This window comes from Cryptotermes secundus, unplaced genomic scaffold (assembly GCF_002891405.2).
Source record: "Cryptotermes secundus unplaced genomic scaffold, Csec_1.0 scaffold967, whole genome shotgun sequence".
Taxonomy (NCBI): Eukaryota; Metazoa; Arthropoda; class Insecta; order Blattodea; family Kalotermitidae; genus Cryptotermes; species Cryptotermes secundus.
In genome coordinates, this window is record NW_019731236.1 from 861501 (window position 1) to 888921 (window position 27421).

At 39.0% G+C, this 27421-nt stretch overlaps 1 long non-coding RNA gene across 1 annotated transcript; it reads right to left on the minus strand.

Annotated features, from left to right (window-relative positions):
- Positions 1-1413: 1413 nt before the first annotated feature.
- LOC117282487 lies at positions 1414-24288 on the minus strand. The gene is made up of 3 exons (XR_004513238.1): positions 24015-24288; positions 9244-9410; positions 1414-1586 (listed from the first exon to the last, which is right to left on the minus strand). It is a non-coding gene; the product is annotated as an uncharacterized LOC117282487 (long non-coding RNA).
- Between the last annotated feature and the right edge of the window lie 3133 nt (positions 24289-27421).

Here is a 27421-nt window from a genome sequence, read left to right on the forward strand (position 1 = left end):
TGCGACGGGCTGATCTCCGGGCAAAGGATTCCTACCGACTGTATAGGACTAAGAAACTGAAAAGCGGCCAAGGTCCACAAGGACCGTAGAGCCATAGATAGATAGACAGACAGACAGACAATCAGATAGATAGACAGATAGATAGACGGATAGATATTTAGATAGATAGATAGGTAGATAGATAGGATTGAAAGGAGGACGACATGAGGATTGCAGGTGGATTGAGCTGGCTTAGCATCACGTCCAATGATGGGTTTTGATATCAATGGTTTAGAACTCTCGGGTTCGGCTACGAAAACACAAATTTTGTTACTGTCGTTAATGACTCCAACATAACTAAAAACGAAATATATCTCTTGATTACCTCATAAAATTATGAACTTATTAGAAGACATATTCCTGTTTGTATAAGGGAAATTAACGCAAATTTTGGCGCGTCTTCAAATATTTTATCTACGAAATTTACATCCATGATACGTATGTAATGGCCGTCTTCTAGTGCACTCAATTTCACATGTCACTTCACTACATGTTTCGGCAACATAGTGCCATCCTTAGGTGCTTTATTTGCGCTAAGCTATTGCATTGCTTGCCATCATGTGTCTTTCGTAAAATTATTAAAATGTACATTCTTCATCAACTATAATAAAATTTGTATACACTAAAACTTGTTAAGAGTATTCATCTTATGCGCCTTAATTCAAACTCGCGTATTGTATGGTTCTTTCACTATGGGAGTCGTTTCTCCTACATTTTTTGTGTACTGTGTCTTGTGATGTGTCCTTCCTTTTTGGCTCACAGCTGAGGATGGCACAATGTTGCCGAAACATGTAGTGAAGTGACATGTGAAGTTGAGTGCAGTACAAGACGACAATTACATACATATCATGGATGAAAATGAGTGCAACAGGACGCTAAAATACAACATTACGAAACTTACGCTGATAATGCGAAATATTATGTAACAAACTAGGACTTCCAGTTAGCTAGCGTTCTGGGTACAAGAATTAGAAGATTTTACCATTATTTTTTTATTGCTAGTGGGGTGGGACTAAGTCCCTTGCACTGCGGCCACTTCTGGCCTATTGTACCAGCCCCAGATGATAGGTGAGGGTGATTGTGGATCATTTGGTGGAATGAGGATTGGCAGGGGAAACCGAACTATTCGGAGAAAACCGGCCCCAGCGCCACTTCGTCCACCAAAAATCCCACTTAACCAGACCCGGGATCGAACCCGAGCCTCTGCTGTGGGAAGCCAGCCACTAACTAACTAACAGCTTGAGCTATGGCGGGGCCTACATTTTAACATAGTCCTAGTAGAAAACTTTGCCTCTAGAAAATAACACTTCAAAGTATTTTGGTTAGAAATTGAGTAGATTTTACTTCACAATTGATACAAAAACTAACCTGTGATATTATTATGGACTTTCCACGATGCATATTTAGTTCTGTATAAAGTTAATGGTGTACTGCAAGGCATAGAAGAAATTATTTAGCATTGCCTGCTGTCGTAAAACTACCCAAGTTTAAAATATTAGGAAGACTCTTTTTGTGGAGGAGAATTTTCCAGATTAAGAAGTCCGCACCTGAAACATAAAAAATTTATGGTTTATATTGCATTCAAAAGCAGTCGAAAGTAGAAAAATTAATGCACTAACATTGTGTATATTTAAATATGTCCATTTTATTTTTTCACCGTTTGGATATAAAGTGCAAACTTTTCACTTCCATTTCTCTTTATTTCTGAGAATGTTCACAGCAGTTAAGGAAACTGTATTATGTATTATGTATCTATGAATACAGTAACGTAAGATACATATCCCAACCTGAGATACTTTTTAATCGAAGAAGAATAGAAAGCAATTCTTAGTAATGCCAGCAGTGACCTTGTGTCAACACCTTGGCGAATTATTTATACCTCCAGAAATTCATCTCATCTCTCCCCTACAACACTCCCCACTTTTGAACTTCGCAATGGCACTCATAGTTCTAAGAGAAAAAGTCGCATTTTTCCCTTCTCTTTCTTCATCTTCTATGGGCAAAGTGTAGGCTAGAGGTCGTTGAGAAATGATTTATGGGGTGATGTAAGAGAAAGAAGAATGGCAGAAAGAGTATGACAAGATGAAAAAATGGAAGTGAGAAAGTTTGCGGTTAAAGGAAATGACAAAAAAAAAAGAATAGGAGAGAGTGAGAAAGAGTTAAGAGAGAATTTCTGATGTGGTGTCATACTGTGAGTTATACATTTGGCACACCGGGCTTCTAGACACTTGCCAACATGTACAATTCATAACAAAGGCAAAATTTAGCAAACTGGATGCCATGCTACGTTTTCTGACTGCGACTCATTCATGTATCTTGCCCCTAAAATTATGCAAATAACATTTTCAGAAGAGGGGACTTTGTATTAATTCATGTAGGCAAACCAACAAGCGAAATGATGGTCATGGTAATTCAGTTCAGTTCAGTTCATTTATTTTATTTGCATGTTAATTCAACGGGTAGAGGAGACAATTACAGGGTTCGCGCAATCAAAATAAAAGCGAAGGAAACAGCACAGAGCCGTACGACGAAAACATACACATTGATATTTTACTGCATAGCAGAGTCAGAGCAAACATAAGTTTAACATAATGTTGACTGTAACAAAATACTGTAACTACCTCTTAATCTATCGATACCCAAAGTTGCGATATCTCGAAGTTATTTCTGTGAAACTGAAAAGTATATATAAATTTTTAATTGAAGCCACATCTTAAAAATTTAAATAAAAAATACAATTGTATTTGAAATCGGCTATTACAGAAAATTAAGTACCCTAAATTAATTACCTGTAATTTCACTAACAACTCGTCATCTAAAAAGGTTCGCAGGGTCGTGAATTTGTGTCCTGGTAAGAGGAAATCATGAAGAGAAACGTGGGATGATAACCAGTTCCATAATATTTATACCAAATTTCATGAAAATCCGTCAATTATTGGGAAGGAATTAGGACGAATATGGGGGCACGGGCACTTAACATACTTGGACGTGACGATATACCAGGCTTCCAATTTCTTATAAATTAAGGAAATTTTGGGCTAAATTCGCAGGAGAAGGGCGATAGATAAGGAAAAAGTTACGAAATATAAAAATATATGGACATTTATTTTGTAAAAACATTACATAATAATACATATAACACATTCACTACACACCTCTGTTAAAATCTATGGATACAGCTCATAGAATTTCAATTAAGAAATCAAATAAACAGGTAAATTGATTAAGAACAGGAATAAATTCACCTTACTTGTATTTTTTTCCACTGTCTTTTCTTTGTAGTCTGTTGTTGGTTGATTGGTGAATTATTATTTTTTATAAGAGAGTAGACTGCGACATGGATTCGATCCCAGGTTAGATCGTGTGGGGATTTGTGAATTTGTGGTGGACAAAATGGCATTGGTGAATGTTATCTTCCAGTTCTTCGATCTACCATGCCAATTCTCATTCCACCAACTGCACCATATTCATTAATTATCTTGCCATATATGCTATTTTTTTTCTTGGCACTACAGCCCCAGTGGGCCTAGGCCTATCTCCATGAACTCCGTTCACTTCGGTTTTTCTAGATCTTACACATACGGCAGGACTCCTTGGGCCGGTGATCAGCTGGTCGCAAGGCCTCTACCTGTACACAAACACAGAAAAACGCACACAAACATCCATGCCCTGAGTGGGATTCGAACCCACGATCCCAGCTTCCGAGCGAGTGAGCGAAGACAGTGCATGCCTTAGATCGCTTGGCTACCGTGACCGGCGCCACATATGCTACAGCATCTCAATATTGACAGAGTCACTAGATAACATAAAAGTCTTCATAATCCCAACTATACCTTGACCAACTTAAAATTCCTTCAAGACCATCAGCTTGTAACCTGTATTCTTAACTAATCACTTATTAGACAACTGCCATATAGTATATAGATCGCTGAAATAAATCATCGCGCATTCTAGGCCTCTGCTTTAAACGCAGATGAGCGTTACCTTCACGCTTCAGCCACGGTGAAAGAGTTCCCAACATGCACTGGGTAGAAGGCTTCGTGAGATCAAAGTCGATGTGAATGCAGAAGCAAAGGGTAAGGTTTCTGCCCCTGCCGGGAATAGAATCCAGGTCGCCAATCACTGAGTCACTCTACCGACCCTGCTCTTTCTCTTCCCCAGAGTTTAAAATTTGAGAGATGAATATTTTAGGTTGTGATTAGTAAAAAGTCGAATTGAATTTAACTCCCAACGCAACTTGCAACACTGGCATGGGTGGGGAGCGGGCTTGTTGTATCGATTGTTGAAATATCTCAGGAGGTCAGTAGACGGACAGACGCCCAGAAATGCTCTGTGGCAGGTCATTTTGTCATAATGGTTTCTAGCCAACAAATTCCGGTTACAGACTGGAATGGTATTCCCAGCCTCATTCGTTACTAATTGGAAATTGTAGAGAATATCCTCCGTGGTCCTCTCATCCTACAGAACATCATATTAGCCTCAAAGTTCACAGATTCCGTAGAAACTGACTGATACATATACATTTGCAACTGCGCCACAATAATTGTTTCCGTGTTTATTTAATAAACAGGCCAGTTTACGTTCGAGGGCTCGAGATATTAATTTCCAAATTCTATGATTACAGAAGTCTATGCGTTGTTTTGCATGAACTGAAGATAAAACACTCTTCCACTTCTGTGTACACCTTATTTCCAGAGTCACTGGTTTCGATGACACTTTTCTGTGTTAGGCTACGTAATTTGTGCTATAAGAGATAGATATAAGTACACATTTCTTAAATCATATTTATTTTCATAAATTTAAAATAAATATTATCACTTTTAAGGAAGTATGCGTGACTGACATTTTGAGTTCCAGATTTGATTGATTGAATTGATTAGGCGTCTCTATTAAAATTGCACTTGATTACAACGGTTCATACATTTGACTTCTTCTGGATAACGAATCTCTCGCTGTTGTCTGGATCTTGCACTAGCCTCTAGTCTTCTATTCTTTATCCTACTCTATTCTTCTGTCGTATTCTGTTCCGTTTTGGTCAGTTCTCTCCCTGAGGTAGGTTCTGGTCATACCGCATGGAGAACATTTCCTTGACGGTTTCTCTTTTCGCGTCTCCGATGTAACAGCCCGTTTCTGTATCCGTTGCCTAGTAGGCGACTTCATTATTTCCTCCGTTGGCGTGATTATTGAGACCTTCGCCACTAAGTAATCGAAGTTCTATTGTTAGGCACGTTACAAGGTTTTTTTCTGGCCCCATGTCTGCCCTGTGAAACCCATCACAATAAAATGTTAATTAATCAGAAAGTGAAAATACATTTTTTTGTACTACGACCTTATACAGTTTACTTCACAAGAGAGTGAAGAGAAATGACAAGATACGAAGTTGTTTATGCTTGGGTTATCCTTGTTTCACATTACCGTACAAATTGACATAACGGCAACCTTTATCCAGCATCGGCCACGGTACTGCTTTTGTCGCTGACTGCTCACTGTTCACTGCCGATGCAAATGATTCATCTTTAGAAGTTCTCCGTGAGAATTATAAGAGATATATGAAATGACCTCCAGATTAGTAAGTGATTCGGTGATAAGGAAGATCCAATTGTTTGTGAATATTATTTCCCGTTAATCATCATTAGGATGATAAGGATTAGGCCACGCTTGGTCTGTTCTGTGCTCTGTGGCGCCCTGTGGTTGTTAGTCTGTTTAGGTTTGTATACTAGAATTTTATTCTGAATTCATCTGCCTTCCATTCGCACAACGGGATGCGTATCTCAACTGTTATCTCGATTGTAGAAATTTATTATTTAAATTAAAAATATTCAGTTATTTTCTAATTTTAATATTTCTTCCTAGGTCTTTGCTTCTACTTAATGTCATTTTATCTCAAGTTCCTTTATTTTTGCGTTATAAGTTTGAGAAATTAATAAAATATTGATTTATCAATAATGTCTGAGCATGGCTGTCGCTCGAGGAGTCTCTCTGGCTGAATATATTCCGAGGTCATAGACTGAGGCAAAACAAGCAATTCCAATACGGAATCCTAGCTGGTCCCATATTTCCATCCTTTTGTCTGATATTAGAGACATGTAAAATTGAGCTAGTCTGCTGTTGTGAACAAACGGTATGGGATTTCAAATTACATTCGCAATGTGACACAAATGTAACAAAATATGTGTGAAAAGTATGACGGCTAATATCATCCTGCTAATTAATTTTCTCGTTGACTTAGAGGCAACTAACGCAACTTGACTGATTCTGACGACATCGGAGCCTGTTCATTTCAGCAAGCTGTTTACCGAAATGAGATTATCGAGCCTTAGCGATCCTGGCTGCATACGGACAGGGGACGGCCAGAAAGTGTGTCTAGACCCTGACTAAAATTCCCTTCACTTGGCTTGAGGCACACAATTTGTCATGCTGAATTATGTTCAGGAGGTATCGGGTTCGAATTTGGGACGGGAAGTTTGAAAATTTCGTGGTTTTATTTGGTTAGCCTAGGTGAAACCAAGTAGACTTAAGCAGGTGAAATGTTGTAGAATCGCATTCGGGAAATATCGTGCCTCATCCTCAGACGGGGCGGACTCTCTCGTTGAACTTTCTCACGGTTTCCGTCATACTAGGTTTGAGTGGCACGACAACAAAATTTGAAACCTTTATATAATCATGATTTACCAGCCTATAATACTCATACAAACATGGAATATTATGTCAATGCTATTTTGTCTATAGCATGAAGTGAAGAAGATTGTCACACTCGATGCTGTGTGCTCTCTGGCTTGACAGTTCGTCACTAAATGGTGTAAAATATCTATCACGATTCATGAGTAACTTGCTTATTATATGGCACTGTGTACATTCTATATGTACAGTATTTCGTAGTTTAGATCATTCTCATGTTACAATTTAACTAACTACCTATCTAACTATCTAACTCCATGGAGATGAATCCTTCTTGAGAAGCTGCCAGTCGCTCAGATATATATTGTGATGCCTATACCCATTGCTAGCTAACGACTCGGTAAACACATTCCCGCAACATACGTGCATGGCACAATAGAAGGACATCCATTGTTAAGCAACGGCGTGGTAAACACGCTTCGTCAAATATATAGGCTGTGTTTTCTGTGTTGTCCGTGCCGAAGGGTTATTAAGAACACAGCCAGAAGATGAGACGAAGTAGAGAAAGTAGTCGAGAGTAGCAGAGTAGTCCAGTGAAGTGAAGAGAAGAGTTTCGGGACGCCAGCCTGCCGGGATATTATGAATTGAAATGCGTCGAGTCTTCGGAATTGGCAGTTGCAGAAGAGTGGCAAGAAATGAACTAGGCTGTGAGAAGAAGACTTCATGTGTGTTTTGAAGTGACAGTGAGACTGTGATAAATCCGTTGCCAGGTTACGACTAATGAAGAATGAGAATCCTAGTGAATGTGTAATAGTGATTTGTAAAGTGTGTAGATCGGCGATACCTGTAGTCCCGAGTTGTGTGAATGTTTAAGGCGTCATAAAGCCGATAATCCAATACAAAACCCGTCTTATAAGTCATTCACAACCCCTACGCGTGAAAATATTTTCAATTAGACGCTTATATAATTGCAACTTATACAGCTGAATTGGCGCCGTTAAGTTCATGAAGATACAAAGCTATTATTTAGAGTGAAAGATGTATCAACACTTTCATACTTTCCATTTTGTCGACTGCGGCAGACAGTAATTATATCTCGAGAGGCTCAAATCTGGGTTGGGATACCGGTTGTTCTGTCTGACGATGTCTGTGGTTTAGTTCAACTTCTCCAGACGAATGACGAGACAGACTATGGCCACTTCTTCGTTCCTTTAGCTTCAACCGTATTCGTTCATGCCTTCTTAATATTTGACGCAAAATAATCACTACAGTTGATGGATCTTTTATAAACAGGCTAAGATCGACCCATTCTTCCGTCTAGAACTCCTCTGGAAGTTTCACAGAAATGAAAGTTCTTCAGTATTTACCAACTGCTTGAAACTTGAGCCAACTAATTCCATCCATCTTGTGACGTCAATTGGTTGAAATATTGCGTAGGCCTGCAAGAGCCCTCGGTCATTGTGCCTTATGTGACAGAGAGATAACCGCATTCTCGGAGCGTCTGCTGTGTTTATCAGTGGAACTGATGGACACGCAAGGAGCCGTCCTTAAACTTGTTTCTCACAGTTGCTAAACTCGACTTCCTGTTAGCCGCTACATCATTAGTCTCCTCCACATAAACTTCTCCATTGTTAATTGCACACGGGTATGTCTGAAGGGTGTAAGTAACGGCTCTGAGCTCTCGCAAACTGATACAGTGTAGGTACACAGACTTCAAGACCAAGTCACACTAAATATGTCGGATAATTCTCCCCCCCCCGAAATGCTCATCGCTTCCGAAACTAGTAGTGACATTTGCCTCACTATCATTTAATTTCAGTATAGTACTACCATGAACAAGTCTCCATATTTAACTTCCATTTTATTGTACAGCACGAGAAAACAAATGTAATTAAACTAAAAGCTTATAAATCAAATTATTATAAAACATTTTTATAACTTGTATATGAGCTACCTTTCTTATAAGATAACAAGCGAAAAGTACACAAAGTTCACGTTGCGCGAACAGAAAATAAAATATTACTGACAATTCACAGTATTGTATTTTAGCAAGAAGTTACTATTTAATTAATTACCTCTCGACCAAATAGAATGTAAGTTCAGCACAGATAGTACAAAAGTTAGCCATTAGACATAGACCAGAACCAATTACATCCATCTCCTTGCATCACAATTCATTTCAGTAGAATATATCTTAAAATTATCCTATTTTCGTGGCCGCACCACAGCTCAAGCGGTTAGTCGTTGGCTTTCCACCGCGGCGGACCGGATTCGATCCCAGGTCTAGTCAAGTGGGATTTGTGGTGGACAAAGTGGCGCTGGGGCAGGTTTTCTCCGAGTACTTCGGTATCCCCTGCCAATCTTCATTCCACCGAAGGAATTCTTTGCATTTCATGCGAACCCTTGAACAAATATTGCGCAAAATTTGTGATAGCATAGCTTAACTGTGATAATATCGCAGAGAAAGATGTGAGAAATTTGTATAAATTCACATGGAAGTTGTGAAATTGTGAAGCCCTGTCATTCACAAATTATCTGATCAAGATGTTGACATTTGTTTGCCGGCCATCTTTGAATAATACACACCATTGACTTCACATTGACCAACTCCTTCACTCATATTTTGGGCGTAAGGCGATCAAAATTCACGATGAATATCCTCAGCATTCTTGTTTTAGCCTGAAGAAAGCGGATAAGAGCGTGAATTTCGCAGTTAGTGCGATTATCAACCGTAGAACACACCATAACTCACTCTGTAGAAATAAGAACAAACACTATGTAATCAGTTATGTGACGATTTTCAGTGAATGCATCCTGATGTGTGTTAAATATTATTTCTTAATGAAAACCTTCAAAACACAACAATCAATAATACGTGTAAGTAGCTCTAGGCGATAATTTTGCTACATATTTCGGCCTTCAAAGGCCATCATCAGGCAAATACCTTAAACTTTTCATTATTGAATTGCATGTCAAATATAGGATACAGTACTAGACTACCAAATATATACAATGGTATAAAATTATATGAGTGCATATAAAATATAAATTACAATAAATTTTAAGTCTTAAATAACCAGTTACATAATCAAAAGTATAGTTAAACGTTGTATATGTGATGGTATTTCGAAGTTGGCAGTTGTAATCGTAATATATGTAATGCTTATAAGAACATATTATATACATAATGGCTGATGTGGTGTTCGGAGGCCCGTTGTTATGTTGTATGCTATTATTTAATATCTGATACTGTTTGACGGATGGCTCAGCTGTGTAAATGTCGGCATTGATGAAGAGAGGAGAATGTGTAATTTAGGTAGAAGAGCTAAACTTTGAAAAAAAGTAGGGTCATGATAGCTGAGAAGAGAGGACAGTACTCAAGGTGTTGTCTCCTTTACGTAGAGAGTGTAGACTTCAATTTTCTGAAGCATGATGATGATGATGATGATGGCATCGACGACGATGATGTTGATAGTTCTATCCTGCGACTTCCTGTCCACGTGTTCAGAGCGCCAACATATGACCTAAATTGCATTTTATTGTTGCCTTATAAACTTGCAGTATGTAGACAAGATACGAGTATTAACATCACACGATTTGTAAAGCTGGAAGTCTCTAATACAGAACTACGTTTCGACGTTTCGCGTGATTTCAGTACTAAGTTTAGAAAGTTTTTAGCTCTTAATATACGTGTACTTCCTGTTCGTTATAGCAGGTTCCGTGGAACGCTTGCAAATGATCTCGCCCTTTTAATACTATTCTCTAGTGTAAAGTAACAGTCTAAAAGTGAATGGAAGAAGAAATAAATTATAAGTGTCGAAGCAAGAGCTCCCTAAATTAAGTTTTGGTTCAGAACTTTAAATATTAGATTGTAAAGGGTTCTGACGGCAGTTTATGACCCATAGAATTATTGGGTTTGTGGACTTTTCCATCATCCTGTATTTTAGAGAATAGAAAACACGACATTTCGGAAACTTGATCTGATTCCGTCTTCATGTGAAGTGAGGAGAAGACGCCTCCTCGGTTGGGCCCCTTAGAAAGAGCTAATCCCAACCACTGGCAACCCTGTTCATTCACGCAGTTATTTAATCACTTGAGACGAGATTAATTCGGCGGGAGATGAAATTAAAAGAAAGTAAAGGTATCCCTGTAACAGGCCGTGGAGGCCCTTAGGGCTGTAAGATGTTGAGGCTCCAACATTTTCTAGAAAATCGGCTCATAGATAGCGGCAAAGATGTCAGCCTTACGCTCCGGCCGCCCTTTACCCCCAAGAATATTCCTGGTACTCATTTCCGCTAGAGGCTGAATCGACCCTAGGGTCATAGTGCAGCTGGAAGAATTAGGTCAATTGAAAAAATCCATTAACCTCATCGGAGTCTGAACCCGCGACATTCCTGCTAGTAGCATAGTGCCTCAACCAACTACGCTACCGTGTGGCCCAAATTTGGCGGGAGATAACGAGATAGTATACAATAAAAATTGTGATAAATCACGCAAATGTGTAGAACTGCAATAGAAAAGGATAGAAATTTGCGCTACAAACACAACCTAAGAAAACCAAGTGCATGAACACCAGTGCAAAGAAATGGAAAATAATTTGTGAAGACGTGTAGCATCTACTTTCAATATTGATTGTCACATGGAAGTGTCGAGCTTCTCACACGTTCTAGTGTCATTTTATTTAGTTTCTGACCATACAACAATAATTTAGCACATGGAAGAAAAAATATAGGAAGTGAGATTGAACAATGTGCAATTTTTTCCCATCTTTTTCCTACTCCCTTCATACCCCTTGACTTCAGGATTCTATCAAATGTGAATGACTTCTGCAGTCAACCCTCTTCTCTGTAACCTCTTCAGCTCCTCAGAGATTTCTTCCCCAACTTCACGGCTCATTCTCTGCAACATAACGCCCCTTTCCCCTTCCCGTTCTTGAATTCTACAGAATTTATTTCTTCCCCTTTCATCATTCAAGCTGTGTAGCTGACTGACCATGACTCCATACAAAATAGAAAATAAAATAAATTTTAAAGATGTACTTCACCTCTGGTAACTGTATGTATCTTCTGCCAGAGCACTGAAGAGACAAGACTATACGGCACCATTATCCGGCGTCATTCAGAGCCTTGTTTTGCTACTACACAACGATATAAAACAAAAGCAGCATGGCATAGCTTTATATTCTTTCAGACAGATTTATTCCTACACAAAAATTACTATTGCGAGTATGAGCTGTAAGACGTAAAAACTTTTCTCTCTTCGTAATCTCAACGAGCAAGATGGTTCAAGTGGCAGTGCTTCTGGTTTGTAATAGGGAAGTACCTGGTTCGAATCTCGAGTGGGATACCTATCGTGATTAAGGTTTTCTGGTGATAATCCTCGGTCCCTCCATGCAAGTACCGGGTGTTACCTTAGTTACGCCTCCATTGCTTCCTTTCAAATTCACCTCAATTCTTTATTCTTTAATCATCTTAAAATTTAACTGATTAGGTCTATAGACTGAGATATTAAAAGCGTTGTGAAATAAACTACAAACAAGTAAATAAATAAAAGATTAAATATTGGGAACTTTAATACCTCATGGAACATATCGATGAAAGTAATGAAACTTCGGGTACGTATTCAATTATTTGTTTAATTAATAACTCTGCAAGCCAAGCGGCCTCCGTAGTTTAGGGGTAACGTTCCCACCTCATGACTCAAGGGACGCGGGTTCAAACCCGGCGGAGGTCGTGGAATGTTTAAGAGCGGAAAAATTCAGGGAACAAGTCCTCCGGGAGGGACTTTAAGCCGTGGGTCCCGTGTCGTAGATTTACGGCACGTAAAATATCCTCATGTCTCTAGGAGACCTCTGAGCAAAATTAGGTAAAAAAGTTTCCCGCCCAAGTAGTTTCCAATGCCTCCGGTAGATGGGGAAGCATCGGGTACCACAGCCAGCCTCGCTGGCTGAACGGGGCCGATAGCACGCACCGATACCGGTAGGGTATGGAGACTGGTAGAATATCAAAGGGGGACGTACAATNTACAAGTGAAACGGACGATCAATGAGTTATAAATTGGAAAGGAAGCCGAAGGATTCTGTAGAGGTGTCATTTGAGGAACTACCCAGGCCTGGTTGGCTTCAAGAAAAGAATGAAAGACCTTGGCCGAGATTTTAACACAGGATCTTCCGACTTCGAAAAGGAGTGCTGCCACCCACAGGGCAGATAATCTTGGTTTGCCTCCTAAGAACAAGTTAGGTTTCTGTCCATTACATTCGTAACAATTGAAAATACACTGAGGTATTTTAATGGAAATGCTACATGTTGAACAAATACGTACTATTACCGAACTGAGGCAACGAATTAAGCTAATGCAACCAGCAAACATATAACTTTTGTGGATGGAGGACCCGTTGCATGAACAGATTTTTTAGAGAATTATGAAATCCTAAGTGCTAAGGCGTAAATCTTGCGTCTGATGTGAAGGAACTACCATTGGGCCTACCTGCTTAAAAGAGACAGGATATTGGTTGTATAAGAATTAGATCCAACGCGAAACCACTGCTGCTACAGAAGAAGAAATTTCTGTATAGGATTTGAGAATTTCGCAGCGGTGGTATGAAATGTGCTGTCTTATTGGATATAACGTCGTGCAGTCTACTTTTCCAACTTTTTCCACATTGGTTTCTTGCTTTGTTTATTCTTCGTCCTGAAGATGGAAGCCACACGTTCCTCCGAAGCGTCAGTTTACTTTCAACGGACTACAAATCGTTATATCCGAGAACACAGGACACTTCAAGAAAGCCCTAGCCATGCCAATATACCTAATGCAAATGAAACGGAGTAAATTCCTCTCCAAAATGTAATGTTAGGTTAAATTACTGTAATATATATAGGTCAGGATTGAACTCAGCTAACAGATTCGAAGATAAGAACAAAATATATATGTCAAGAATTACAACCTGAAGATCGGAACTTATACAACTCCCAAGAAGTCATTTACAGGCTTCACAAATATATCTGAGTCAGTTGAAAATGTTCAAAATCATTGCTGCACAACAGCATATGAGGTACGCATAATTATTTTGGGACTCTAACCTGCATTAGGCCGATCTTACAAGCAACTGGTGTGCCATTTGTTACAACCAACAGAGTGCAGACGCAAATTTGTCTAATATATTTTCACACAAAACCATAACACGCTCTATTCTGACATCCCAGAAATTCGTGATTAATTTTTAAAAAATTGTGCTTATCTGAACTAACTCAAACTCTATAAGCAGAACACTGAAAATTAAACACCGCTTATACGAAAGTCTTCAGACGAACCAGATGCTGAATCATTTCTATCCATATCATATCCTCAAATCTCTCTTCTTCTGATACTTCTTATGTTACCGAAATATGAAAACCGGTCCTCCTAAGATATATCTTAACATTATCCTCAACTTTATATTGGACGTTCTTCGAAAGTTTACTTGCTTAAATTTTTTATGCATTTGTATTTTATCCTATCCTAACAATGAGTCAAAGCCATCGTAACCACTTTCATTTCATAATCCCATCAAAATTAATCGTGTAAATCTTGTATTTTCTCTGTACGTAATGTCCTGTATCATCCATTTACTCCTCAGGTCAAACTATTTCCTAATCACATGTCTAATCTATCGGAATATAGCCACGCCATAGCTCAAGCGGTTAGTCGATGGCTTCCCACCGCGTTGGCCCGGGTTCGATCCCGGGTCTGGTCAAGTGGGACTTGTAGTGGACAAAGTGGCGCTGGGGCGGGTTTTCTCCGAGCACTTCGGTTTCCCCTGCCAATCTTCATTGCACCAATTGCTCCACAGTCACCCTCACCTATCATCTGACGCTGATACAATAAGCCAGAAGTGGCCGCAGTAAAAGGGACTTAGTCCCACCTCAATAGCAATAAAAAATCCATCGGAATTCCTTGATTCAGTAATCCTATAATATNGCTAAAGTAAATACAACCTCGCAACAATAGAACAGCTGGGTTATGCAACTCGTTTCTAGGCAACGGCTCAGTAAACATATTTCCGTATAGGCAGTGACGTCACAACCGTGGATAGGACCACGTGACGTGTTTTCTGTAGGTACGATCCGAAGGTTTATAGGGGACAACAATGGTCGTTTGCAGTCAGTCGTAAGCTGGAGGAGCGAAATAGAAGCTACAGGGCAGTTGAGTACAGATCAGGACAGAGGAGTGCAGAGTGATTGAACAAGAAATGACAAGACGACTTCATAGTGATTTGAAGTGATAGTTCCTGTGATCCGTTGCCAGGAGACGACTAGTGAAAACTGAGAATCCTAGTGTCTGTGCAACGGTGAACTGGAAAGTGTGTGATTTACGATAGCGCTGTACTGCCTGCACTTAAAGAGTGTTTGTAAAGGGAGGTGTTAAAAAATCCAATCATCCGAAGTAGAACCCGTCATTTTCGTCACGCGTACCCCCATACACGTGACAGTATATTAATAATACATGATATTTCTTTGGAAATAAAGGCTCCGAAAAATATGAGGATAATATTTGTGCAATTAAGTATATTTCATTTGTATATACTTTAATATATTCATACTTATCTTCATTTGTATGCTGGACATTGTGTTGCGCGTATCATTATTATGTGAAATATCCGTCAATAACAACTTTTTATTTTCAACAATTGATGTTAATTGAAATGTTACTACACTACATGCTTCGGTTACATAGACCACCACCAGGAACACTGGTTAGTATACCGGATGTCAGCATTTCATGCCTTTAGTTCTGCACAGCCATACGTATTTGTTTAACGTTTCACGGTACACTTCTGAAGTTACTGCGGCTCCTTGTTAGATGAACTCTACCATCAGCACTCCCTTCCTGTCCCAGAAAACTGTTTCCATCAGCTTTCTGGCAGACAATGTTCGTTTAAACTTTTTCGGCTTGTTTGGTGAATGTGTGTGCATCCACTGCTTTGAATACTTTTTTGTTTCAGCGTTCACAAATGAAACCCAGGTTTCATCACCTGTTACTCGTATGATGTGATTGAGAAATTCATCGCCATCTTTGTGATGTCGCTCTAAAAACGCCAAAGCCGAAGCTATTCTCTGCGCTTTGTACACAACCGTGAGTATTTTCGGAACCCATGTTGCGCAAAACTTGTGATAGCCTAACCTAAATGTGAAAATTTCGTGGAGAACAGTGCATGAAATTTGTAGAAATTCTCAGAAAAGTTCTGAAATTGTGAATCAATTTCGTTCACATTTTTTTTCTTTTTGTTCAGCACTATGAACAAGATCATCACTCGCAACAGATAGCCGACCGACTACTTCTCTTTTCGCCGTGAAAAGTGTTTCCGTCTTCTTTGAACATTTTACACCACTGTCTTACAGTTCCTTCACGCATTACATTTTGGTGTAAACCACCTGGCATATTTTACGGTGGATTAAGAAAGCAGATAACAGCGCGAATTTCGAAGTCAGTGAGATTATCAATCGCAGGACACGCCAAAATTCACTCTGTAGAGACAAGAACAAACACTATGTAACCAGTTATGTGATGGTTTATAATACAATGAGTCATATTAAACTACCTCGCATGTCCGAACTCTCGCCCTGCTCCTATATTAGTTGCCTCAAATAGACAGAGGTTACTTTACAAAGAGCCCTCGTGTTACTGTAAGAGTTGTAAGGAAATATATAGTTGAACTAAGTGAAATCTTCTTCAAATTATCAAAGGTAATGTAACTATGAAGTGGCTCCCTTTATTAAAAGCACTGTAGACTAATGGTAGTCTTATATTCTCCCATTAGATTAGGTAACACTTCGTTAGAGCAGATCCTCCTGCTAGTTCACCACTAACTGGCTTAGCGACCGACTTAACCAACAGATGCAATGTTACAGAGTGCTTTGTTGTGTTTATGTCACCGACAGAAGTAGAGTTTATCGTAAATGAAATATCATTGCTCAATGCAAGTCTGCATGTAGAGCGATCCAACATACTGACAGACGACTCGTGTCTATGCCTGTATGTTAGTTCAAGTAACATCACCAATATTCGCAAGGATGATCGACATAGGTAAGAGGTAAGTGGTAATAGTGTACCAATTACTGAATTAATCATCATAAATTAAGTATTAATTAGTTGTAGTGACGTCGACATAATTTGGGATATTGAGGGATTCTTGTCTCATTACATATTTTTGCTGTTTAAATTCAAAATGAGTCGTGGATTTGAATCTGTTAAATATACGCATTAGTTAATATATATTTAATCTATTGTCGAATATAGGTCGAAAGGAACGAAATAATTTTGACGCAATTCTTTTGTACCATTCTTGTGGGAACTGAGTAAATAAAATTTGTTTAAAATGAAGTCCGTGCATTTTGTCGTGTTTGTAATATCTGATAACATGTAGTTCGATATAAAATAATAGTCTAATCAAATATATAAAAAATTAAAACATGACTTACGAATGCGAAGTATTTTATTTTAAAAATTTCCTTACACTACCTTGTGATATGGGACACAAATTGACACAAAGTGACTGAACAAGGACCTTATTTGCTTAGTTCTAGGTTTAAATAAGGTAATGATGGTACATTGGTACACATAGTATTATTTTGGACATTATACATCGTCTTGTCTTTATCTAACAACCATCCTGTTTATATTTCAAAACATAAACTTTTCGGAGACTGGGTTCTCTCTCCGGAAATAGAGACTAACTCTATCGATTGAGCCAAACTGAGTAGTTTTTACGTGAAGAAGGAGACAGAATATATTTTCCGAAACGTTACTTTTAAATAAAAGCAGGACGGTGTTTCAGATGAAATCAGGGCGATGGATAATGTCCAGAAACACAATATGTAAGATTTGAGGCTTTCACGGCGGTGACTATGAAGAAAGCAGTCTTCTGGGATTTGGCACCGTGTATATGTGACGTTCCTCCGAAACGTCGGTTAACACCACATATATACGGTGCCACATCCCAGAAGACTGCTTTCTTCCCAATATTAGTAGTTCTAGGTTTCTTGAACACTTCACTACAGACAACAGAACAACAAAATATGAGGCTTGGTCCATATTTCTTGCTGTATAATTTGTTTAAGAATGCCATTCAAAGACATATGACCTAAGTTTTATAGCGTAGAATGGTAACTTCATATCGACTGTAAAAGCGAGAGGAATATGGATGATAGCAATTATAGTACACCTTTTTATTACTATCATAGAATTTCCTGGAAGAAGTGAAGGAAATCACGAAAAATATTGATAATGTTATCTGAAATCCTGCCCCAGGTCCGAAACCAAGCCTTCAGAATACGTGCAGAATTCCACTGCAACGCAGCCTTCTCTGCGCTCCAGATTAACTGCAGTATCGTAGTGCCCGACGAGTGCAAAATGACACCTTGGTTTCTAATGTTACGTTGCGTCAAATAAAATGTTTACCTCTAGACAATTCGTCGAAGGGAACAAAAAAGTTGTAATTAATGAGTGACGTCATTGCTAGAATATGAGAATAACATTACATCAATTTGCATAGGCGAAGAGAACTGCAAATTCAATGTCTTCAACATTTTATCGGCGGCTCTTTGAGAATGGAATTGCTTTGTCTTCGAGACGTAGTGTTAGTGTCCCTATTCGTGATGTCTGCATTGAAACCGTGGCCGGAAGACATACTTTCTAAACAAGGTTTCGCGTTTCTTGTTCACTCTGTTGTGAAATAAAATATTACAGCACCCTGAAGATTAACACGACCGCTTCTTGCCACATTTTTACAATCCGTAATAGAACTGGCACATTAATGTCAGGTGAGGATTTCGTAGAATGATGTTAAAGATATTGTAACGTGGATGACCAGAGATGGTCGGTGCGGAGGTTATGTAATGAGATTCTATACAATTGAGTGTTTCAGTGTTTGAGTATGTGTGTTTCAGTTCAGTTGAATTCTCGATAGGAGACAGCCACGGGAAGTTCATAGAAGACTTGTGAATACTTCGTTTATGATCTGTAATTATGTGTAATACTTGGAGCGATTTGAAGCGCTAGTTCCTGTGTTTTAATTGCATTACCAGGAGGACTAGAGTGGGTGACAGTGAATTTTGAAGTGTGTGTAAATCAGCGATAGCGCTGTATTGCCTGTAATTTAAGTACGATTAAGAAATGTTGTAACCAAATGCTAATAAATCCAATCATCCAAATTAGAAGCCGTCATTCGCGTCACGGGTACCACCCAACACACAACAATATGACATTTAACCGTCCAGCTGCCCGAGAAATGATTGCTCGAAATCGAAATAACTTCTATGTCTTATGTAGAATTAGAAATGGCATTGAATCGTGTTGAACGAAATATTTACTGACAGAAGTATGTGTTCATGTAATAAAAATGTTCTCATTATGGTGCCCACACATTTTAAGGTGTGCATTTTAGTGGTTCATACGGAATCTGATCATAGGACTTTTAATACTCTAACGAACTGAATGTTGATTTGTGTTTTTGTTGTTGCGTACCATTTTGTGATGGTACAGATAATACAATGGAATAACAACCCTGAAACATACCATATAAACTCGAGAAATATTAGCCTAATCTCTGTCAAAATTAATTCTGAGACAGAAGAAGACTGATTAATTAACGCGTGCGAGCAGAAAACAAAGATAACAAATTGCAATCAGCATCCACGCTGCATTTCCATGTTTCCTTTCAACTGTATTTCAAATGTCTCTCTTTATCTCTGTATCTCTATGGCTATAAATTCCTTATGGACTTTGGCCGCTTTTTCAGTTTCTTGATCCTATAGTCAGTAGGACACCTTAGACCAGGGATCAGCCTGTCGCACCTACACACAGAACAACACAAACACAGAATAAACTCACACAGACGTGCATGCCTCGAATGGGATTCGAACCCATGATCCCAGTGTTGGAAAGGGCGAAGACGGGTCGTGCCTTAGACCGCGCGTCCACTGTGGTCTACTTATCTTTGTGTATAAAAGATAAATTTGTCACTGTGCTTAATACGCATTATGGCATGAAGACATATGGTGAACCGGAAATATAGCTTCAAGGATTCTTAACCTTGGCTCCGAATGAGTGTGAGGCGCCAGCTTCACGTCCCAGTCGCTTTACCCAAGGGAACCTGTCTCTGTACCTACTGGAGAGTAGGTTTAATGGGTCCGAGAGCCGGTCTGGACACTGTGTAGAAGTGAGCGGATCTCTTTCCCTAGCCGGAAATCGAAACCCAATTGTCGGTTGTCCATTCTGTAGCTCAGTCGTTATACCGACTGAGCTCATGGCTACACATAAATCTAATTTAAGCGGACTATAAAGAAAGTCGTATTATGCCTGAATCCTCTGTCGCCATGGTTACGTTACCGCACTGTCATTACGGTAACTAATGTTCCAGTGTTACCATGGTAACCTAGGGTTTATATTTTGTCTGCTGAGGATGAGTAGTGTTGAGACAGTCTGTAATGTGATTGCTAATTATTAAGATTAATTTTGGGGAAAATGAATATTTCTGACTAAGAGCAACAGAAGGGTACGTGGTATCGCAGTTGGTTTAAGCACTATGCTAAAAGCCGGAGGGTTGCGGGTTTGATGTTCGATGTCCGATGAAGTCATTGGATATTTCAGTTGACCTAAACTTTCCAGCCGCACTATGGCCCTGGGGTAGACTTAGTCTCTAACAGAAATGAGTACCAGGGATCTTCTTGGAGGATAAATAGAGGCTGGCGCGTAAGGTTGATAAATATACCGTCATTCGTGAGCCGATTATCTAGGAAATGTGGGAACCTTGACGTCTCACGATACTGTGTTTCCAAGAACTGTTACAAGGATAGCTTTACTTTTAGGAGCAACAGAAAGTTTGTGACTATGTGAGGAGGTTCATAAATTGTTCCTTTACCAAATGTTGTTAAGATAATGATTAGAGGGAGATTAAATATGCCAGCGGCTAGAACGCGGGAAATACTGTACTTACATACTGAGTTTTATTTACTCAACATGAAGGGAAACACTTAAGCACCGAACAGTTTCTCTAGGGTAGACGCTCTAGATTCGTATCTGGGAAGTGAATGGGACACCGGCTATTCTAATTAAAGGTTTTATGGTCTTCCCCAGTCCCTCCAGAAAAATTCCGGCACAGTACCCGGACTAGGCCACTACAGTTGCCTTCCAAATCCTTTGTAATTCATCAGTCATCCCACAATCCACAGTTATGGGGTCTTTGTACTGAATGCGTCATTAAATTACATATGAAAACACTTTGGACATATTTGAGGATAATATTAAAACGGATCTTCAATAAATAGGGTGTGTGATGTGGGCTGGATTATTCTGTGTCCGAATACGGTGCAGCAGCATATTGCGAATAGGGTAGTGGACCTACAGGTTGAATGAAAGGCAGAGAATTTCGTCACTAACTGAGTGATCATTAGCTTCTAAATAAGAACATTTCCACTCTTTCCTTTCTTTCTCTATAGCTCTACAGCCCCTTAGAACTATTCCGCTTTTTCAGTTCCTTAAACTAGACACATTAGGTAGGACACCTTGAATGGGGATCAGCCCGTCGCAAGACCATTACCTACACACAGAAGAACACAAACACAGAATAAACGCATACAAACATCCATGCCTCGAGTGGGATTCGAATCCACGATCCCAGTGTTCGAGCGAGCGAAGACGTTTCATGCCTTAGACCTCGAGGCCACTGTGATCAGAAAAGGCCCTCTACGAGTATACGGAGCCATCTCAGGTATTTTATAAAGTGAGAAAGTCGGTATAGCGTCTGGCTACGGGCTGGACGAACGATGGGTCGGAGTTCGACTCAAAGTAGGTTTAAGAATTTTCTATTCTTCACATCATCCAGACCGAATCTGGGGCTCACCCAACCTCCTATCCAGTGGGTACCGGGGGTTCTTTCCCCGGATTAAAGCGATAGGGTCGTGAGACTAAGCATTCATCTCAAACTAGTGTCGAGGTCAAGAAAATATGGATTTATAGAGCCATTCCCTCATACGCATTCATGGCGTAGTGCTTAATTAATTAAGCACAGGGACAACTTTACCTTTTCTTTTTCCTTGGTACTACAGCCCCAGTGGGCCTAGGCCTACCTCCATGAACTTTCGTTCACTTCGGTTTTTCTAGATCTTACACAGATGGTAGGACTCCTTGGGCGAGTAATCAGCTCGTCGCGAGGCCTCTATCTGTAGACAAACACAGAAGAACACACACAAACATCCATGCCCTGAGTGGGATTCGAACCCACGATCCCGGCTTCCGAGTGAGCGAAGACAGTGCATACCTTAGACCGCTCGGCTACCGTGACCGGCCCAACTTTATCTTTACCTTAGTTAATAAAGTGGTACGGAATCTTAGATGGACGATCAGCGAAAAAATCACAAGTTTAACAGTACAATGTATATTACTTGTAACTACTTATGAATATCGTCGGAATATTTAATTCTTCTGAGAAGCTTTTTCTGTCTCATATCTTGCCGCCTTTAACACCATCGATATACAATATGTCACGGGTACATGCCAAAGGCAGAATTACATTATTATCGTTGGACGCTAATAGCTGTTCGTGTCATGCTAGCTGTTCTCATTACGCGACTATTGTAGTGCAGAGCGTATTGGTTACTAACTACCTACAGTGCCTCTCAATGCGTAATCATCACAGCACTGTATTAGCTAACAAGTTAATAATGTAGCGGGCACAGTACCTCTGGTCTTGTCTCTCGCTTCTGTTCCCAAACATTTTCCATAGCGAAGCTTTACAAATTGAATGTGCTACACTTTGAAATTCAATCCACAAGCACTAGCTTACGCGTATAAACTTGTACCCATTACCCTGTACGCTATATTACGCAAATAGTGAAACAATTGATTACTAATATGTAGAACTATGAGGCATACAGGCATGTGTGGTAGGGAACTCCAGCTTCAGAATGGAGTATTACATGCGTTCAGGATCTAGCTGTTGGTTTACAGCCCAAGTCAATCCAATTTGAGAAAAAGTACTGGAATAATACAGTCTCATATCATGAAAATTTGAAAGATTTTAGAGCCACATAATTGTATAAAATCAAGCGACTGGCTTTTGAACCTTTCAAAACCCGTGGTTCTACATGTACCAACTGTTTTAATACGTCAAAACTCTTCGTTCTGTCCACAGATTGTGTTTCTGTGTTTCGTGTGGTTCTTACAATAAAAGGCTTTCTTTGCCTAAAACAATATCAACCAGTTGATCTTTGTGGCAGAGCCATATTGTATTTCCTGTGAGATAAGAAATAAATTTTGATATATTATTTAGAATAAATCCAGTTTTAAAAGGTTAAATTGAGAATGTTCTTCAACTACGTGTATATTAGGTTAATATCTAAGATTTAGTATACAGTTCCTTGTTAGTTTTTAGTGTGAGGACAAGGCGTGTTGCTCGTCTGTACAGTGAACAGTGTACTGTACAGTTAAATAGGTCTACCTCGGAAACCAGAATAGGAAACATGTACATATACACGTACAACTTTTTCCTTAAAATGAACGATACTATGACCTCCCAGAATATTGACATTTCCTCCTGGGACACGCTGTGTACGTACATACATATATAACACAACACAACATACACAAGCATATTTGCACCTAACTACATACGAGTATATACTTTCTACATTTTTTCAAATACATGCTGGCCCCATATGCATTTATATAATTTTTTTTTCATTGGCGCCACAGCCCTCATTTGGGCCTAGGCCCACCTCCATGAAACTCTCTGTTACACTTAAGTTTACTAGATCTTANCACATGCTGGCCCCATATGCATTTGTATAATTTTTTTTCATTTGCGCTACAGCCCTCATTTGGGCCTAGGCCCACCTCCATGAAACTCTCTGTTTCACTTAAGTTTACTAGATCTTAGACATATGGTTGGACTCCTTGGGCTGGTGATCAGCTCGTCGCAAGGCCTCTACCTGTACACAAACACAGGAAAACGCACACAAACATCCATGCCCTGAGTGGGATTCGAACGCACGATCCCGGCTTCCGAGCGAGCGAAGACAGTGCATGCCTTAGACCGCTCGGCTACCGTGACCGGTTATTCATGTAATTTACCTATATAAATACAGTTCACTCTTTGTTACTTTCCATTTTAAAATACAAGAGTACTTGAAGTGTATGATAAACTATTTTATTCAACACATTCCTCTCAGTTAAAAACATCCATTAATATTGAATATTTCCACTGAAAATCATGGCTTTCACATTTTTTTAAATACCTGATTGACCAGACCAGCAAGATTAGTAAGATGCAACACACATATATAAAGTACATATATTATAACATATAAAAACTGCGTAATTACCTAGAAAACCTCTTCCAGAATCTTTCCAACAAGTCGTTATAATATTATTTCCCCATTATTTGCGGTGACAAGTATCCACAGGAGAATCTCCGCAAGACATTCTTCCATTTCTTTTGTAGCTCCTTCTACTTGCGTCTACATTATTGGAAACACGAGTCAATGCTGCATGACCTTAACAGTGATACTCCGTCTCAAAGTAACTTAACAAAGAAAGAACACGAAATCCATCTTGTAGATGTTTCAACGAGAACATTCTAGCTTCGATACCACAGACAAAGCGTGACCTCAAATGCTGTAATTTCAACTGCGCATGACAATTTGCCTGTCACAGACGTCACGCCGACCTTGATGATCTGGCGGTAACGCTGTAGTCTTTTGTTAGAGAGGTCTTCAGTTCAAATCTTGGCCTGGATACAGACTATCCTGTTTGAGGTTCATCCTGATTTCTTCAGTCCCTCTAGGAAAACGTAGGGAAAACACCAAAGCTTGGCCGTCATCACATTACCCCAAATTCTGTTTAGTTCTTCTTTGACTTGTCATCTTACGCTTCAATACCGTGGGCCTGTAGTCTCTGGCAGTGCCGTAAATAAACAAAAATAAAAAGGAAGTACTCAAATATCTTGCGTTAAATTCTTCAGTTGTAGCTCCTTTTGTGTCTTCTGTGCTGCACAGAATATACCAAAGCCCGTTTTGAATTACTATCAGTCTGTTATAGTTGTTGGTCTGTGTGTTAGTCCTCCTGATATTCTCTGAAAAGTTGGTTGCTAGGCTCTGACACTGCCAAAACTGTTAAGGCAACTTAGTCTTTCTTCGCAGTCGTCTAACGTTCCACTTAGTGATGAACTGTTTAATTACATTCATATGCTTTCATAATAAATTTGCCGAAATTCGAATATCAATGGACACATTTTAAAAAAATGAAATTCGGCTACTCGGATCTTACCTTCCGCTCTTCCTCTATCTACAATTATTTCTTTAAAAAGGATGGGAAATTTTTAAAATTTAAAATTTTTCTTTTCCTTTAATTATCGTTTTCAAATTGCTTATTATTCCATGTACACCTATATATCACATTCTTAAGAACTGTCACACCTGAAGCGGTAAAAATATGAAAAATATTTTAAAACTAAATGTAAAAATAAATCTTCCTGCTGTTTGCATGCTTGATTCTTTGGCTTTCTTTTCGACTATTAAGATGGAGGTAGTACGTCACTCCGTAATGTCGGTTAGCTTATATCAGACTACATGGTGTCACATACCGAGAGGCAATAATCTTTCTACAAAGTCATTTATCGACAGAATAAATATATATTTTTTTTTATTTTAAAATATTCCTTCTTTTTACAATACAGATATTTTCCCAACAGAACCCCTAATAAAGATTTGTACTCTGACAAATATTTTACACCTTCATCTGATATATTAATGATAATGTAATCATCCTCAAATAAACAACTCTGCATGTAGTATTTGTTTAGCAGTCGTATAATACTGTCACGTGTATGGGGTTTTACACGTGACTTATAAAACAGGGTTTGGATTGGATAATTGGATTTATTGCACCTTATACATTCTAAGCTCGGAACTACAGGCAATTACAGCGATATCGCTATTGTACAGACTTTACAATTTACCATTACGCGTGCACTAAGTTTCTCAGTCTTTACTAGCCGTATCCTGGCAACAGATTTTTAAGTCTCACTGTCACTTAAAACTACACGTAGATTCTTCCTTACAATTTCTACTCAGTCACCTTGGAATGCCATCTCCGCAACTAGACCCAGTTCTTGAAAATAACTCCCTCGAATGATTTTTATGTCCCTTTACAATCCCTCGACAAGGTCGACGCAGAACACACAGCCTCTCTACTGTTGAGAAGGCTTGTTTACTGATCCGTTGTCTAGCAATGGACGTTCTATTGTCGATTGCTTCCGCGAGAATATCTTTACCTAGTCGTTGCATAGAATTGGGTCTTTGCTTCGCAATATAATTAGACCTAAATGAAATAATATAATATTTAATTATGTGACGAGATTTTACATTATATTATTTCAGAAAATAAGATGTGATCGTACAGAGAGGCTGGATTTTATGATTTTTAATGTTATGTAGCCTAATATCACGTGACACGGTGTAATTTGACGTTTTGTAACGAAATATATATCATTACTTTCTCAGAAATGTGGCTGACAGATTGATCCGAAATTCTTACGATGAACATTCTTCCAAAAGGGGCTCTATTTGCAGTTACATTTGTGTGTTTTAAACACAGTACGCCACTGAGCCCACAACAGTGGCCAAATATCTCGACAATGCCCCTGTCATAAAATAAATTGTTGGGGTCTTGATGACGACTCAGGGATATAAGAGGGCTGAAACCGTGGGGGGAAAAGCTGATAGACCCGGAGCTGCATGCAGGAAGACTGGTCCCTGAGAGAGGCCACAAGGTGTCAAGTAAAAGGTAGTAAGTCTGTATTGGAAGAAAAGTAAACAAATTGTTCGATAGATGGGTGAATAAATGTGTTAATTAAAGTGTATTAAAGTAATGGTCACTGGACTCAGAACAGTTCTCATAATTAATTTTTATGCCATTTATATTTTTAATATTTATATTTTCACATTTTCATTTTATCTTTGTCCCTATGTTTTTAATCATATCACAATTTCAATTTTATACTAAATCGTACAATATACCTAATACTAGCAACGCAGCCATTAGTTGCAAGAATAGACATCCGTATTATAAATAATTTTATGAGTTATGTTCACGAGTGCCTGAGAATGATCTATTTATGCGGACGAAATATGTAGCACTGTTACATCGATATTAAACACTTGAGATATATAGCAAAACCTATTGTCCTCATTGAAGATATTCTCATATTACTTGTTGTGACGACGGTCATAATATAAGCAATTAAATAATCACAGTACTCTTAGTAAGAGATTAACTGTCCAAGCATCGCCACCGAACAACATTCGAAAGAAAGTAAATATATATTGAAATGAATTAATTAAACTAGACTGAAGCAAAGAATGTGGGACTAGGACATTTATCTCATACGTCTTCTCACGAGGACCGTAAAGTTAATTCAAAGACTGAGATCGTGTTGGACGCTTGTTCCCATTCGTCGAGGTCGAGAGTGTGGAATTAATGTCCTGATGTCGGGGTCGGAACGTATCCGATTCGAACATCGACTGATTTATCGAGGATCTCAAGGGAAATAATTTCTTTTTGGTCTCTTCACTGGAATGTCGGGATAATGCCCCTAAATTGACGAAAGCTACTTCCAAAACTTTACTTTCTGCACATTAATGAGTACATTCCCTTGAATTTTTACCCTGTACTTTTCTGTAGTATAAAATTGTAACTGAGCTATATCAGATTACAATAACACAGTGCGCTG